The following is a 16162-nucleotide window of genomic DNA, read 5'->3' as shown; positions in this document are numbered from 1 at the left end:
TATCTTTTCATGTATTTATTAGCTATCTGAATGTCTTCTTAGGAGAATGTCTGTTTAGGTCTTTGACCACATTTTGATTGGGATATTTTTTTTTCTGTTTCTGAGATGCATAAACTGTTTATATATTTTGGAAATTAATCCTTTGTCAGTTGTTTCATTTGCTATTATTTTCTCCCATTCTGAGAGTTGTCTTTTCACCTTGTTTATGGTTTCCTTGGGCTCCCCTGGTGACTTAGGTGGTGAAGAATCTGAATGCACTGCGGGAGACCTGGGTTCAATCCTGGGGTTGGGAAGATCCTCTGGAGGAGGGCGTGGCCACTGGGATCCCATGGACAGAGGAACCTGGCGGGCTGTAGTCCATTGGGTCACAAAGAGTCAGGCATGACCGAGTGACTGAACACAGCAGAATTTCCTTTGCTCTTTGCTGCTTAAAGCTTCAAAGTTTAATTAGGTTCTACTTGCTTATCTTTTTTTTCCATTACTCTAGGAGATGGGTCATAGAGGATTAACTGTGATTTATGTCACAGAGTTTTCTATGTTTTCCTCTAAGAGTTTTATAGTTTCTGGTCTTACATTTAGGTCTTTAATCCATTTCGAGTTTATTTTTGTGTATGGTGTCAGGAAGTGCTCTAATTCTTTTACAGACAGCTGGCCAGTTTTCCCATTGCCACTTATTGGAGAGACTGTCTTTGTCCCATTGCATATTCTTGCCTCCTTTGTCAAAGATAAGGTGCCCACGGGTGTGTGGGCTTATCTCTGGGCTTTATATATTGTTCCATTGGTAACTCTGATTTTTAAAAAAAATATTTTATTGAAGTATAGTTGATTTACAATGTTTCATTAATTTCTGCTATGCAACAAAATTATTCAAATAAATACATACATACATCCTTTTTCATATTCTACTTCATTCTGGCTTATCACAAGATATTGAATATAGTTCCCTGTGCTATATAGTAGGACCTTGTTGTTTATACACTCTCTATATATTAGTGTGCATCTGTTAACCCCAGACTTCCAATCTGTCCCTTCCCCTTGGTGGCCAACGTTCTGTTCTCTGTGTCTGAGAGTCTGTTTCATAGATAAGTTTATTTTTGTCATATTTTAAATTTCACATATAAGTGATATCACATGGTATTTATCTTTTTCTGACTTACTTTAGCTCTGACTTCTAAGCATGACTATTTATGTATTATTTTAGGGTCTGGAAATAATTGAATATATAGAATTATATGAAGATTTCTGGGGGTCATGGGTGCTTTGGGGATAGAACAGATGAGTGTTTGAAGGGGAAAGGCATGACTGCTATTCCATCTTCGATCAAGAAGACTTGATAGACTTCTTGAGAGACAAGAAACTCTTCTCAGTGGGATTCCCCAGGGCTCAGCAAGATTTCACAAAGTGACCAGAGTCTGCTCCAATCGACTCTGCCTTCTCTGTGTCCTCTGCCTGTGGTGTACAGTTCTTGGTGACAATCCTTCACTTTATTCATGCCATTTGCCCTGTAATTTGTTCTTTCAATGCAGTATGGAATCTACTTTCTTGTTCCTGGACGTTGGACTCAGTCATGTGCCTTTTGTTAGCTAATGGAATGTGGACAGAAGTTACAGGTCCAGGACTTAAGACACACTGCCTGTTCTGTTCAATCCACTTTTCATCTACTATCACCATCAGAATGACATGCCCTGACTAGCCAGCTCATCCAAGGTGGATGAGAGCCATGTGTAGCAGACCTGCGCCCAACTTGAGCACAGCCAAGATATCAAAATCACCCCGTTGGACTGCAGATGCATGAGAAATAGATGTTTATTGTTATATGCCAAGAAATCTTGTGGTTGTTTGTTACATAGAAGTTTCTGATGATAGATTATTTTTTATTAATATGATAATCCTCTACCCCATCATGTTGATAGCTGTATTCTCTTGAAGATTTGAGTATATTAGCTTGGGAGGCATTCAGTTGAACATAATGCATCAGTTAGAAAAGCGTGTATGTGGAGGAAATCAATTCATGGCTAGTACAGTTGCCAAGTGATGTACTGGAAACCAGAGCCTTTTATATCTTTCTCTACTGTTCTTAGCATGTAGCCTCCATTCTTATTTATGTCGACTCATGTTTTACAGATGGCTATTCCAAATCCATCCAAGTTCCAACAGGAAGCAGAAAAAAGCACGTAAGTTTGAATGAAAGCATGACAACTGAGGCTGCCCATCTTAAAAAACTCTTTTCCAAGCCCTATCTGGAGATATCCATTTACATCTCATTGGCCATAATTGAGTCTCATGGTCAACCTGGGGTAGTGAGCAGTTTCAGTTCATGAATTGTTATTGCAAACAAATTTGGGGTTATGTTATCAATAACGAAGGCAAGAGAGTATGGAGTAGGCGGCTCACAGAGTCTGTTAGGAGGATCTGAGGTCAGGAGTTGGCAAACAACAGCCCGCCAGCTGCCATTGTTGTTCATAAAGTCTATTGAAACGCAGTTCATTTATAGGTTGCTGTTTTGTTGCTAGGTAATGTCTGACTCTTCCTGACCCCATGGACTGTAGCCAGTCAGGTTCCTCTGTCCATGTGATTCCCAGGCAAGAATACTGAAGTGGTTTGCTATTTCCTCCTCCAGGGATTGAACTTGTGTCTCCTGCAATGGCAGGGGGACTCTTTACCACTGAGCCACCTGGGAAGCCCAATATAGTGGCATGTATCTTTTAATCCCGAACTCCTAGTTTATCTCCCCCTGGCAACTCCTGCCAACCCCTCTGGTAACCACAAGCTTGTTTTCTATGTCTGTGAGTCTGTTTCTGTTTTGTAAGTAAGTTAATTTGTGTAATTGTTTAGATTCCACATGGCAGTGATATCACATGATATCTGTCTTTGTCTGACTCGATTCACTTAGTCTGATAATTTCTAGGTCCACCTATGTTGTTGCAAATGACTTTCTTGTTTTTACCTTTTCAGTGATAGATTAGTCTCTTCCTAGCTTGTCTTCCTTAGCTTCCTTGTCTGAATGACCTGATTTATTTTCTTTGTGGCGCTTATCTCTGTCTATATATTTGTGTGCTTGTTTGTTGGCTATCTTTCCTTCCGGATTGCAAGCTCCACGAAAGCAATGACCTTGTATGTCTAGTTCGTGGCTGAAACCTCTGCACCCAAAACAGATCTAACCACATGGCAGGAGGTCGATGACGTTTTGTGACTGATCTTGCCTGCAAATGTCAGGAGATTTTATTAATTCAATGATGTCTATTGCTGTCACAGCAGCAGATGATGCCATTCTCCAAGCCTGGCTTAAAGAGGTGTAGTTTTTATATGTAAGTAAACTCTTCTTCATAGGAACCAACATTCCCTGAAATTGGGACAGCGAAAAGTGTGACCTTTGCATAAAGTTCAGGGAAGTTGGTAGGTCCTCCAAGATTCAGCCATGAGTCCAAGCTCTTATTCACGTTTGGGGCATCCTGGGCCATCTCCTTTTCATTTAGAACTTGCTGGTGGGCCTCTGCTGCTTCCTGATAAAGTACACAAGGCCCTTCTCATTTTGATTCTGCTCATTTCTAATTGCTTCATGTGCAACATGACATTCTCACAGTGACAGGGATGCATACTTTCACTGGTGACTGCGTCATTGTTAAGGCCTTGACAAATAGATTCCATACCTTATTCTGGGGCAAAAAATTGTATGAGGTTATTCTGAACAGCTTTATATGAAAAGAGAGGAATTCTAGATCATTGAGGCAGGTGTGACTTGAGTCTCAACTCCCTCCATTCAGGCATCTGTGCAGCTTTCTAAATCCAAAATTGAAGCCCTCTTCCACACTAACCATTTCTAGGATGATGCATCACCAACAGAGAAAGTGAAATATCTTTCAGTTTCTAAGAGCTTTTGCCTTGATATTTTAATTTGACATGAATGATTCTTTCATTCAATCTACCAACTTAAGTTTATACTGCAGGAAAATATAATACAGAATCATTAATTAGTTAATTAATAAATTCAACCAACTTTTACTAAGTAGGTCCCAGGTGAATATGATAAATACTGTTCTTGACTTCACAGAGCATGCTTCTAGGTGGGAAGACAGATAAAAAACATGTAGCAAAGAATAGGTTTGCTGGCAAAGAGACAGCTAAGTAAAAATTTTCATATGGTTTAAATGTCTTAGAGACAACTGAGAAAGGACTGAGATTTGAAATGTGGTTAGTGTGACTGAGGAATTGAATGTTAAATCTTATTTAAATATAATTAACAATTTTGAATAGCCATATGTTCTCATGAGAAACATATTGCACAGTGCACCTCTTTATGATTTTAACCTTTTGAAGTTTGTGAAGACTTGCTTTATGGCTCATAATATAGCCAATTTTAAAAAGTTAAGTATTTTTCAGTTGTTAAGTATGATATTTTGTATGGTTATTTCAATCAGGTCAGATTGTTCTATAGCCTTACTTTAAAAAATGTCTGCTTATTTTATCAATTACTGAGTGTCTTAACATCTGCCATTATATCATAAATATGACTGTCCTTATAGTTCTGTAAATTTTCGCTTTATATATTTTGAAGCCAATGTTATTAGGTGCATCCAAATTCAGAAAGCTTATAATTGCTAGTGAATTGATCCTTTTTTCTTTATTGAGAAACAATCTTCTTAATATCTAATAATACTTTTTTTCATTGATGATTCTATTTTTCAGTTCAGTTCAATTGCTCAGTCATGTCCGACTCCTTGCAACCCCATGAATTGCAGCATGCCAGGCCTCCCTGTCCATCACCAACTCCTGGAGTTTACTCAAACCCATATGCAACAAGGCAGTGATGCCATCCAATCGTCTCATCCTCTGTCATCTCCTTCTCTTCCTGCCCCCAATCCCTCCCAGCATCAGGGTCTTTTCCAATGAGTCAACACTTCACATGAAGTGGCCAAAGTACTGGAGTTTCAGCTTCAACATCAGTCCTTCCAATGAGCACCCAGGACTGAGCTCCTTTAGGATGGACTGGTTGGATCTCCTTGCAGTCCAAGGGACTCTCAAGAGTCTTCTCCAACACCACAGTTCAAAAGCATCAATTTTTCAGCACTCAGCATTCTTCACAGTCCAACTCTCACATCCATACATGACCACTGGAAAAACCATAGCCTTGACGAGACGGACCTTTGTTGGCAAAGTAATGTCTTTGCTTTTTAATATGCTGTCTAGGTTGGTCATAACTTTCCTTCCAAGGAGCAAGTGTCTTTTAATTTCATGGCTGCAATCACCATCTGCAGTGATTTTGGAGCCCCAAAAGAAGTCTGCCACTGTTTCCACTGTTTTCCATCTATATCCCATGAAGTGATGGGACCGGATGCCATAATCTTTGTTTTCTGAATGTTGAGCTTTAAGCCAACTTTTTCACTCTCCTCTTTCACTTTCATCAAGAGGTTTTTTTAGTTCCTCTTCACTTTCTGCCATAAGGGTGGTATCATCTGTCTATCTGAGGTTATTGATATTTCTCCCGGCAATCTTGATTCCAGCCTGTGCTTCCTCCAGCCCAGCGTTTCTCATGATGTACTCTGCATATAAGTTAAATAGGCAGGGTGACAATATACAGCCTTTATGTATTCCTTTTCCTATTTGGAACCAGTCTGTTGTTCCATGTCCAGTTCTGACTGTTGCTTCCTGACCTGTATATAGGTTTCTCAAGAGACAGGTCAGGTGGTCTGGTATGACCATCTCTTTCAGAATTTTCCACAGTTTATTGTGATCCACATGGTCAAAGGCTTTGGCATAGTGAATAAAGCAGAAGTAGATGTTTTCCTGGAACTCTCTTGCTTTTTTGATGATTTATCGGATGTTGGCAATATGATCTCTGATTTCTCTGCCTTTTCTAAAACCAGCTTGAACATATGGAAGTTCACAGTTCACGTATTGCTGAAGCCTGGCTTGGAGAATTTTGAGCATTACTTTGCTAACGTGTGAGATGATTGCAATTGTGCGGTAGTTTGAGCATTCTTTGGCATTGCCTTTCTTTGGGATTGGAATGAAAACTGACATTTTCCAGTCCTGTGGCCACTGCTGATTTTCCCAAATTTGCTGGCATATTGAGTGAAGCACTTTCACAGCATCATCTTTCAGGATTTGAAATAGCTCAACTGGAATTCCATCACCTCCACTAGCTTTCTCCGTAGAGATGCTTCCTAAGGCCCAGTTGACTTCACATTCCAGGTTGTCTGGCTCTAGGTGAGTGAGTGATCACACCATCATAATTATCTGGGTCCTGAAGATCTTTTTTGTACAGTTCTTCTGTGTATTCTTGCCACCTCTTCTTAATATCTTCTGCTTCTGTCAGGTCAATACCATTTCTGGCCTTTATCGAACCCATCTTTGATTGAAATGTTCCCTTGGTATCTCTCATTTTCTTGAAGAGATCTCTAGTCTTTCCCATTCTGTTGTTTTCCTCTATTTCTTTGTGTTGATCGCCAAGGAAGGCTTTCTTTTCTCTCCTTGCTATTCTTTAAAACTCTGCATTCAAATGAGAATATCTTTCCTTTTCTCCTTTGCTTTTTGCTTCTCTTCTTTTCATAGATATTTGTAAGGCCTCCTCAGGCAACCATTTTGTCTTTTTGCATTTCTTTTCCATGGGGATAGTCTTGATCCCTGTCTCCTGTACAATGTTACGAACCTCCATCCATAGTTCATCAGGCACTCTGTCTATCAGTTCTAGTCCCTTAAATCTATTTGTCACTTCCACTGTATAGACATAAGGGATTTGATTTAGGTCATACCTGAATGGTGTAGTGGTTTTCCCTACTTTCTTCAATTTAAGTCTGAATTTGACAATAAGGAGTTCATGATCTGAGCCACAGTCAGCTCCCAGTCTTGTTTTTGCTGACTGTATGGAGCTTCTCCATCTTTGGCTTCAAAGAATATAATCAATCTGATTTTGGTGTTGACCATCTGGTGATGTCCATGTGTAGAGTCTTCTCTTGTGTTGCTGGAAGAGGGTGTTTGCTATGACCAGTGTTTTCTCTTGGCAAAACTCTGTTAGCCTTTGCCCTGCTTCATTCTGTACTTCAAGGCCAAATTTGCCTGTTACTCCAGGTGTTTCTTGACTTCCTACTTTTGCATTCCAGTCCCCTATAATGAAAAGGACATCTTTTTTGGGTGTTAGTTCTTAAAGGTCTTGTAGGTCTTCATAGAACTGTTCAACTTCTTCAGCGTTACTGGTTGGGGTATAGGCTTGGATTACCGTGATATTGAATGGTTTGCCTTGGAAACGCACAGAGATCATTCTGTTGTTTTTGAGATTGTATCCAAGTACTGCATTTTGGACTCTATTGTTGACCATGATGGCTATCCATTTCTTCTAAGGGATTCCTGCCCACAGTAGTAGATATAATGGTCATCTGAGTTAAATTCATCCATTCCAGTCCATTTTAGTTCACTAATTCCTAGAATATCAACATTCACTCTTGCCACCTGCTGTTTGGCCACTTCCAATTTGCCTTGATTCATGGACCTAACATTCCAGGTTCCTATGCGATATTGCTCTTTACAGCATCAGACCTTGCTTCTATCACCAGTCACATCCACAACTGGGTATTGTTTTTGGTTTGGCTCCATTCTTTCATTCTTTCTGGAATTATTTCTCCACTGATCTCCAGTAGCATATTGGGCACCTACCGACTTCGGGAGTTCCTTTTTCTGTATCCTATCATTTTACCTTTCCATATTGTTCATGTGTGGGGCCACCCAAGATGGTCGAGTCATGGTGGAGAGGTCTGACAGAAAGTGGTCCACTGGAGAAGGGAATGGCAAACCACTTCAGTATTCCATGCCTAAAGTCACCTTAAATGCCAGACTCAATAAAATTCTTAATATCTGTTAGTGAATCAGTGCTTTCAAGAAGATTTTTCTTTTTTTTTGTTTTGTTCAGATTTTTACGGTCTTTAAAGGAAAGATTGGTCTGAGTTATGTAGCTCACTCGTTAGAAATAGAAATTCATGGTGTGCCTTTAAGGAGAATCTTTCTGAGCCTATTTTTTTCTGTGCCTTGTTTTCTATTACTATTATTTTTTAAAAGCTAGTGCTCTAGGTGACACTTCTCATTCTCATTGATATCGCAGTTTGGCACCTTATTCTTAGACCTCCACTATAACAAGTTCCCAGAAATCAGTTAATGTTCCCTTAGTGAATGGCAAATTTGGCATTAGCAACAGGTTATGAGGCCAATGCTAATGTGATGCTCCATTGGAAATTTTACAGAATATTCTCTTTTTAAAATGGAATCAAGAAAGTAAATAAGCATGTTTTTGTTTTTCTTATTTTTCGTTTTGCTGCCAAAGATGTGCACAAGGAATTTGTACAATGAGCTTGTGTGTACAATGACAGCTGCTGCTTAAGCCATTGAGGTGGAGATTGTTAGCAAATTACATTTGGCTGCTCCCCACACATGAGATGGGAACTCCAATATGAGTAGGTGCCTATTAGTACATGCATTTTGGGACTAATTCAAAAATATGTTCACACAACTTAAAATGGTGCAGCCACTCTGAAGAACAGTATGGCGATTCCTCATAAAACTGCAAACAGAACTGCTGTGTGACCCAGCAGTCCCTCCCCTGGGCATGTACCTGGACAAAACTACAATTCAAAAAGGTACACACACCTCTATGTTCATAGCAGCACTAATTATAACAGCCAAGACGCATAAGCAACCTAAATGTCCAACAACAGATGAATGGATAAAGAGGCTGTGGTACATATATACAATGGAACATTACTCAGCTATAAAAAAGAATGAAATAATGCCATTTGTAGCAATGTAGGTTTATCTAGAGATGATCATGCTAAGTAACTCAGAGAAAGACAAATACCATGTGACATCACTTATATGTGGAATCTAGAATATGACACAAATGAACTTATCTGTAAAGCTGAAACAGACTCAAAAATAGACAGCATACTTGTGGTTGCCGAGGGGGAGGTGGGGTAAGGGAGGGATGGATTGGGAGTTTTGGATTAGCAGTTACAAACCACTACACATAGAATAGATAAACAACAAGGTCCCACTTCATAGCACAAGGGACACTATTTAATATCCTGTGATAAGTAAGCCATCATGGAAAGTAATGTGAAAAAGAATGTATGCATATGTATGGCTTAATGACTTTACTGTACAGCAGAAATTAATTTTGTAAATCTATACTTCCATAAAATAAAGTAAAAAACACGTTCACACAAATTAAAAGTTTAAATGTGAATAAGTTTTGAAATATAAGAAATCAGGTCCAGCTTGGTGTGAATAGTTCTGTTTAGCTTTGATAGTGAAAAATATTGCAGCCATCCTTTTCTTTTCCTTGCATGGAAAATATAGAACAAAAAATAGTAATGCACTGGGTTGTCAAACATTAGCTATGTGAGAGGAACTTTTAAAAATGCTTAACCAAAGTTACTCTTGTTAAATGTTATTAAACCCACTTTCTAGATGAGCAAAGTGAAGCTCAGAGAAGTTGCCTTTGTTTGCACAGTTAGGGCATCAGAACCAGGGTGCGAGAGTAGCAGCTTGAGCTCTTGTCCACTCTGCCATGGCGTTCGTTTCTTCCTGATTTACTCTGTAATTCTGCTGGTCCAAAGGTTACCCCTCCAGGGGCCTAGGCCTACCTCCTGTGGAATCATTAGCGTAACACAAATAGGACCTATTTGAGCACATTATCCAGTCACTTTTATTACAACTTGTCCTGGTGGGTGGATGAGGCTGAGGGTATGAGGCTCTGATGTGTATCCGCAGACCATCCCACTGTTCTGGGGTTACAGGAGCCCACAAACACCCTTGAGCTCCCTCCCTTGGAGTCGTATAGCCTTCACCAGTCCAGACCCTTTCAGCAGGCTGTGAGAGACCACTGCTCTGTGCTCACTTATTGTTTTTCATCTTGGTGTGGTCAGCTCTTGGAACCGCAGCAGTCTGGGCACATGTGAGAGCTGCTCACCTGCCACTTCTTACCTCTCCCTCCTTCACTGTCAGAGATCATAGATGTCATAACCTGACCGGGAAAATGAAGCAATAGGAGACCGATACAAGATGGCAAGCTATTAACTGTTCTATTGATTCTTCCAAAAATTAATTTTAGTATTGAATGGAAGAGTCTTTAAATTCTATAATACTTTACAATTTTCAAAACTTTCACATGGAGGATTTTATGTAATCCCACAATAATCCCTTCCCCTCCCCTTACCTCTATGTACCCTCTCCCACCGTCCCTCTCCCCACCAGTAACCAATCACTAGTTTGTTCTCCATATCTGTGAGTCTGCTTCTGTTTAGTTTTCTTTCTCTAGTCTATTGTATTTTTAAGATTCCACATATAAGAACTACCATGGTATTTGTCTTTCTCTGTCTGACTTATTGCACTCAGCATAATGCCCCCCAGGTCCATCCATGTTCCTGCAAATGTCAAATTTCATTCTTTATTTTTTTATGGCTGAGTAGTCATGTATGGATGTGAGGGTTGGGCTATAAAGAAAGCTGAGAGCTGAAAAATTGATGCTTTTGAACTGTGGTGTTGGAGAAGACTCTTGAGAGACCCTTGGACTGCAAGGAGATCCAACCAGTCCATCCTAAGGGAGATCAGTCCTGGGTGTTCATTGGAAGGACTGATGTTGAAGCTGAAACTTCAATACTTTGGCCACCTCATGCGAAGAGCTGACTCATTGGAAAAGAGCCTGATGCTGGGAGGGATTGGGGGCAGGAGGAGAAGGGGACGACAGAGGATGAGATGACTGGATGGCATCGCCGACTCTATGGACTTGAGTTTGGGCAAACTCTGGGAGTTGGTGATGGACAAGGAGGCCTGGTGTGCTGCAGTTCATGGGGTGGCAGAGTCGGACATGACTGAGCGACTGAACTGAACTGAACTGAGTATTCCATTGCATATATATATATCACATCTTTATCCATCTGTTTCATCTTTATTCACCTGTTGATGGATACCTAGGTTGCTTCCATACCTTGGCAACAATGCTGCTATGAACTTTGGGGTGCATGTATCTTTTTGAATTAGTGTGTTTTGTTTCTTTCTGATATGTTCCCAGGAATGGAATTACTGCATCATACTGTAGTTCTATTTTTAGTTTTTTGAGGAAACTAAATACCGTTCTTCATAGTGACTGTACCAAAGTGTAATCCCACCAAAACAGGAGGAGGGTTCCTTTTTCTCCACATTATCACCAACATTTGTTATTTGTGTTCTTTTTGATGATATGCGCTATTGATTCTTACAGTCAATTGGGGCTAGTGGTTTGGCTGCCCGACCTGTGGGTGGTGCTTCTGAATGCTCTGAGGATGGTGGCTTGTTGGGGCTTGTTGTCATAGTTCCTGGTGGGATGGTGAGCAGCTGGGTAGCAAAGCCTGCAATGTGAGAGGGAGCCTGGAGGCGATGGGAAAGAGGCTGACCCTTGGCCACTGGCTGCCATGGAGGATCTGCTGGGGAGGATGAGGAGCCCCACTGCAGGTAAGGTTGCCTGCCAGGAGGATGACATGTGGGGAAGGGCTGACACACGGAGTTGCTCTGACCTCCGGCAAAGAGAAGACTCTGGCTTCGAAGTATAAGGAGCTGTACTTTGGATCTTGAATAGACCACTTACCAGCTCTGTGGATGTGGGGACATCATTAGTTTCTCTTGGCCTCAAGTTCAGCATACATCAGATGGAGATAAAGCACCCTTATTCTTGTTGTTATAAGACTGCATGATGAGAAAAACTCTGAGATTGTTCATAGCCGTTCTGGGGGCTCAGGAAATGCTGACTGTAAGAGAACCAGGTTTGCTTCCTTTGCTCAGGGCAGTTGCCCTTCTGTAGTTTTCTCCTGTCACAGTGAAGGTAAGGGAGCAGTCGTTTCACAGGAGGGAGGGGTCATATCTCTTCTCTGGTTCTCAGGCTGCCCTCCAGACGCAGCCCGCGATTTGCTGGTATATTTGGCAGCCGCAGCACCTCAGTTGAACATTGTCTCAGGAACAGCTTACTGAGACTTTCTTTTTCCCAGTCTGAGAATGTTGACAGCTCAGAGCCCATCACTTCAGAAACGTGGTACCATGGGTCCCTGGGCCTATTACTTAAAATTGCTGGAAACTCAGACTCCTCATCTGTGAAATAGTGATGATAATACATGACTCATAGGGATATTATAGGAATAAGGTGTCACAAACTTTGTTCATGTTAACATACTCATTTCTTAGTTGAGCCTTAGCAAAACTGAGAGATATAGAAATAGATAAATAAATAACTAAAGAAATAATTGAATATTTTGTCTATATATTTACTCAAGGACTTAAAAAAATTATTGGAGGATAGTTGACTTACAGTGTTAGTTTCAGTATAGCGAAGTGAATGTGTTTATATATGTATATCTACCTATCTATATCTACTCCTTGTTAGATTCTTTTCCAACAGAGGCCGTTGCAGAGTGTTGAGCAGGGTTCCCTGTGTTGTGCTCTAGTGCCTTATTAGTCACTCATTTTATTATTCCAGGGTTTCTAGATGAATGAGTTACCACTTCTTTGTGTTAGGAAGACAGTTTTTTGCCCGCTGCTCCCCAGTAGGTTACACTGGGTGGGTTCGTATAGCCCAAGGCTTACCACCAAGGGCCCAGGAGCCAGGCTGCCTGCCTTAGATCCTGGCCCGACTGCTCCCCGGCTGTGGGCTACTGTGCCAGCGCCTCACCCTCTCCCCCTGTGTGTGCCCGCCCACTTGCTTCAGGGTGTCTGACTCTTTGTGACCCCGGGGACTGTAGCCCGCCAGGCTCCTCTGTTCACCAGGATTCTCTAGCGAGAATGCTGGAGTGGGTGTCCATGCCCTTGCCCAGTGGACCTTCCTGACCCAGGGATCGAACCCGTGTCCCTTGCGTCTCTGGCATTGGCAGCTGGGTTCTTTATCACTGGCGCCACTTGGGAAGCCCCTATGAAGTGAGAACAGTACCTCCTTCTCAGTGTTGTTGCAAGGATTAAACTCACATGTTCACATTGTGATAACAGTTCTTGGCAAGAGCTTGTTAGTTTGCGTTCTTCCTCATGCTCACAGCGTGTCCCCTAAACAGCAGACAGAGAACTGGGACCAAATCTTCCAGACAGACGGTTCCTTTCCTCTGAGCCCACCAAGGGGCCCCCATCTGCTGAGAAGAAGCCTCCAGTCCCCACTGGGCCTCTGAGGGAGGCCAGTCATCCTCCTTGGTTCCCTGTTCAGCATCGTTCCCTCCTCTCCACAGACAATGCAAGCCCAGGTTCTCTCCTGACCCCCGCAGGTCCAGACACATTGTTCACATCCTCACCATGGTGAAATCTTTGCTCCAAAGCTGCCTCATCAGAGAGGCCTTGGCTACCTGTTCTGTGGAAACTAGCCAATTCCTCTTTCCCCATCTCCCTAAACTGCATTTTATTAATTTAACTGGAATATGATTGCTTTACAATGTTGTTAGTTTCTGCAGTACAGCAAAGAGAATCAGCTACACATACATATATCCGCTCTTCTTTGCAATTCCTTCCTATTTGGTTACCACAGAACATGGAATAGAATTCCCTGGACATACACCCAGAGAAAACCATGATTCAGAGAGATGCATGCATACCAAAGGTCATAGAAGCACAATTTACAATACCAGGACATGGAAGCAACCTAAATGTCCAAGAACAGAGGAATGGATAAACAAAATGTGGGAAACATCTACAGTGGAATATTACTCAACCATGAAAAGGAATGAAATTGTGCTATTTGCAGAGACGTGGTTGGACCTAGAGATTGTCATACAGAGTGAAGTAAGTCAGAAAGGAAAACAAGTATCGTATGTTAATGTGTATATGTGGAATCTACAAAAATGGTATGCTGCTGCTAAGTCACTTCAGTCGTGTCCGACTCTGTGCGACCCCATAGACGACAGCCCACCAGGCTCCGCCATCCCTGGGATTCTCCAGGCAAGAACTCTGGAGTGGGTTGCCATTTCCTTCTCCAATGCGTGAAAATGAAAGTGAAAGTGAAGTCGCTCAGTCGTGTCTGACTCTTTGCGACCCCGTGGACTGCAGCCCACCAGGCTCCTCTGTCCATGGGATTTTCCAGGCAAGAGGACTGGAGTGGGGTGCCATTGCCTTCTCCGGAAAAATGGTATAGATGAATGTATTTGCAAAGCAGAAATAGAGACACAGACATAAAGAACAAATGTGTGGATACTGAGGGGGGATGGGGGTGGGATGGATTGAGAGATCAGGATTGACATGTATACACTACATTCTTTTAAAATGGCACTTATTAGTACCAAATGTATTTTAGACTTTCTTCTTTATTAGCTCATTTTCTGCCTCCTCCTGTTACAATGTAAACGCATTGAAGATGGGCCATTATGTACTTTCAGCAGAGAGAACAGTGCCTGGCATCTTGTAGAAACTCCAAATGTATTTGTGATGGTGAACAAATGAATCCCCTGTAACTCAGCCAATGGTGGTTGGCTGGTGTTAAGTTCTTGTCCATGCCTGGGCTCCTGGGGTCCCCATGGTGTGTTACATAGCGCATGTGGGTGCTTAGCGGGAAAGCCAGGCCCCTTAGAATCTCAGTGGGGCCTGTTATGAACATTGGGGTGCATATATCTTTTTGATAATATAATTAGTTTTGGCCAGATATATGCCCAGGAAGGGGATTGCTGGATCATATGGCAATCATATTTTTTAGTTTTCCGAGGAACCTCCATACTGTTTTCCATTGTGTTACATTCTGCACTTTGACCTCTACTGCCAAACTAGGCTAAGGGTATTTGTTCTTTCTCAGAAGAGTTGTTTCTCTATAAATTTCCTCTTTATGACTTCATCCATCCTTCCATTCATTGAAATCATGGATATTGCATAAGCAGGCGTGAGCACAGAGCATCTCAGGGTGATGGTAAGATCTATTGCTTACTGGCGCCTGCTATGAGCTGGGCCTGTTGCCACCTTCTCCTAATAGTTGTAGTAATGTGAGGTAGGTGTCCTAATCTCTTTTGCAAAAAGGAAGAAGCAGAGGTGCAAAGAAATTCATCTGCCCACGGTCACAGCTAGCAGACGGCAGTGTTGGATCTGCCCCGGGCCTGTGACCTGGTGCTCTGCCCCGTCTCCCACGCAGCCCCTCTTGGGCGCTGGGCACAGCTCGCCTGGCAGCGTGCCACTGACGGGGCCGTGCCTGGGGCCCTGCTCCTTCTGAGCTGCCCGTCTGCAGCTGGCAGGCCCAGGTGCTTCCATGCTGGTGACTCCTCACTCAAGATGAAGGGCTGGCCGTGAGGAAAGCAGGCCCACCCCGTCAGTTTCCCATCTTCACTCACAAGCCTCCTTGCCTCTCCAACAGAAGCCTGGGAGAGACAGAACGGACTTTCCAAAGAGTTCGAGAAACCTGAACACACTGTCGCATGAGGCTCCAAGGTCCAGCTCAATCATCAGCCATCTGCACCGCATGAAGCCTCCAGGTGAAGCTGGGAGGATCCAGGGTTTTCTGTCACCCCCTGCCAGGTGGTGGGCCAGGCATTTGGCACTGAGCTGTTCCCATGCGGTGCTCTAGGCAGATGCTGGCCGAACGATGGGTCAGCCTGACCTATAAGCATGGCTGCACGTTGGCTCATGGTATCATGATGTTTTCAGAAGCAGAGTTTGCCCAGGACCCCGAGAGCCAGATGGGGACGTCTGGAGCAGCAGCAGGGCCCCGGTGCTCCCCCATCCCTCCCGGGGAGCTGACGTTGCTTTATGGCGATGCTCCTATTAGGCTTGTGATGGAATGTCTGTGGCGAATGGCAGCATTTAAGAACAATTAACAGCATTCACTCCCGGTGAGCTGTCGGGGTACTGAGATGCATGTGACATGGTTCCTGCTCTCCAGGGCCTCACAGGTTAGAACCTGCAGATTTCTCTTCAGAGACAGACAACAGCATCTGCTGTTAAACACCAGATTCATATTCTTGTGCTGCGGTCATGGCTAAGGACTCTTCCTGGAAATAGAGAGCATCACTCCTTCATCTCAGGGACATGAGATACAGAGGAATGAGTTCAGCCTTTGGCTCCCAAGGGGGCCCACCCTGCCTGTTAGAAATCCCTAAGCTCTGGCTCCTGCTGGAGATTCGGATCGAACTGGCCTGTCAAGGTCCCTGCAGTAGCATTTTAAAAGCTCTCCAGGTGACCCTAATGTGCCCACCTTTCT

At 42.7% G+C, this 16162-nt stretch overlaps 1 long non-coding RNA gene across 1 annotated transcript in view; it reads left to right on the top strand.

Annotated features, from left to right (window-relative positions):
• LOC136163383 (uncharacterized) overlaps positions 1 to 15802 on the top strand; it is a 67057-nt gene extending 51255 nt beyond the window's left edge. Inside the window, exon 4 of the long non-coding RNA XR_010662236.1 lies at positions 15320 to 15802. This is a non-coding gene — a long non-coding RNA (uncharacterized lncRNA). The remainder of the gene's footprint in view (positions 1 to 15319) is intronic.
• Positions 15803 to 16162: the final 360 nt, after the last annotated feature.

This window comes from Muntiacus reevesi, chromosome 3 (genome assembly GCF_963930625.1).
Source record: "Muntiacus reevesi chromosome 3, mMunRee1.1, whole genome shotgun sequence".
NCBI classification, from domain to species: domain Eukaryota; kingdom Metazoa; phylum Chordata; class Mammalia; order Artiodactyla; family Cervidae; genus Muntiacus; species Muntiacus reevesi.
The sequence above is the reverse complement of the archived record's forward strand: the minus strand, read 5'-3'. Positions and strand labels throughout refer to the sequence as shown.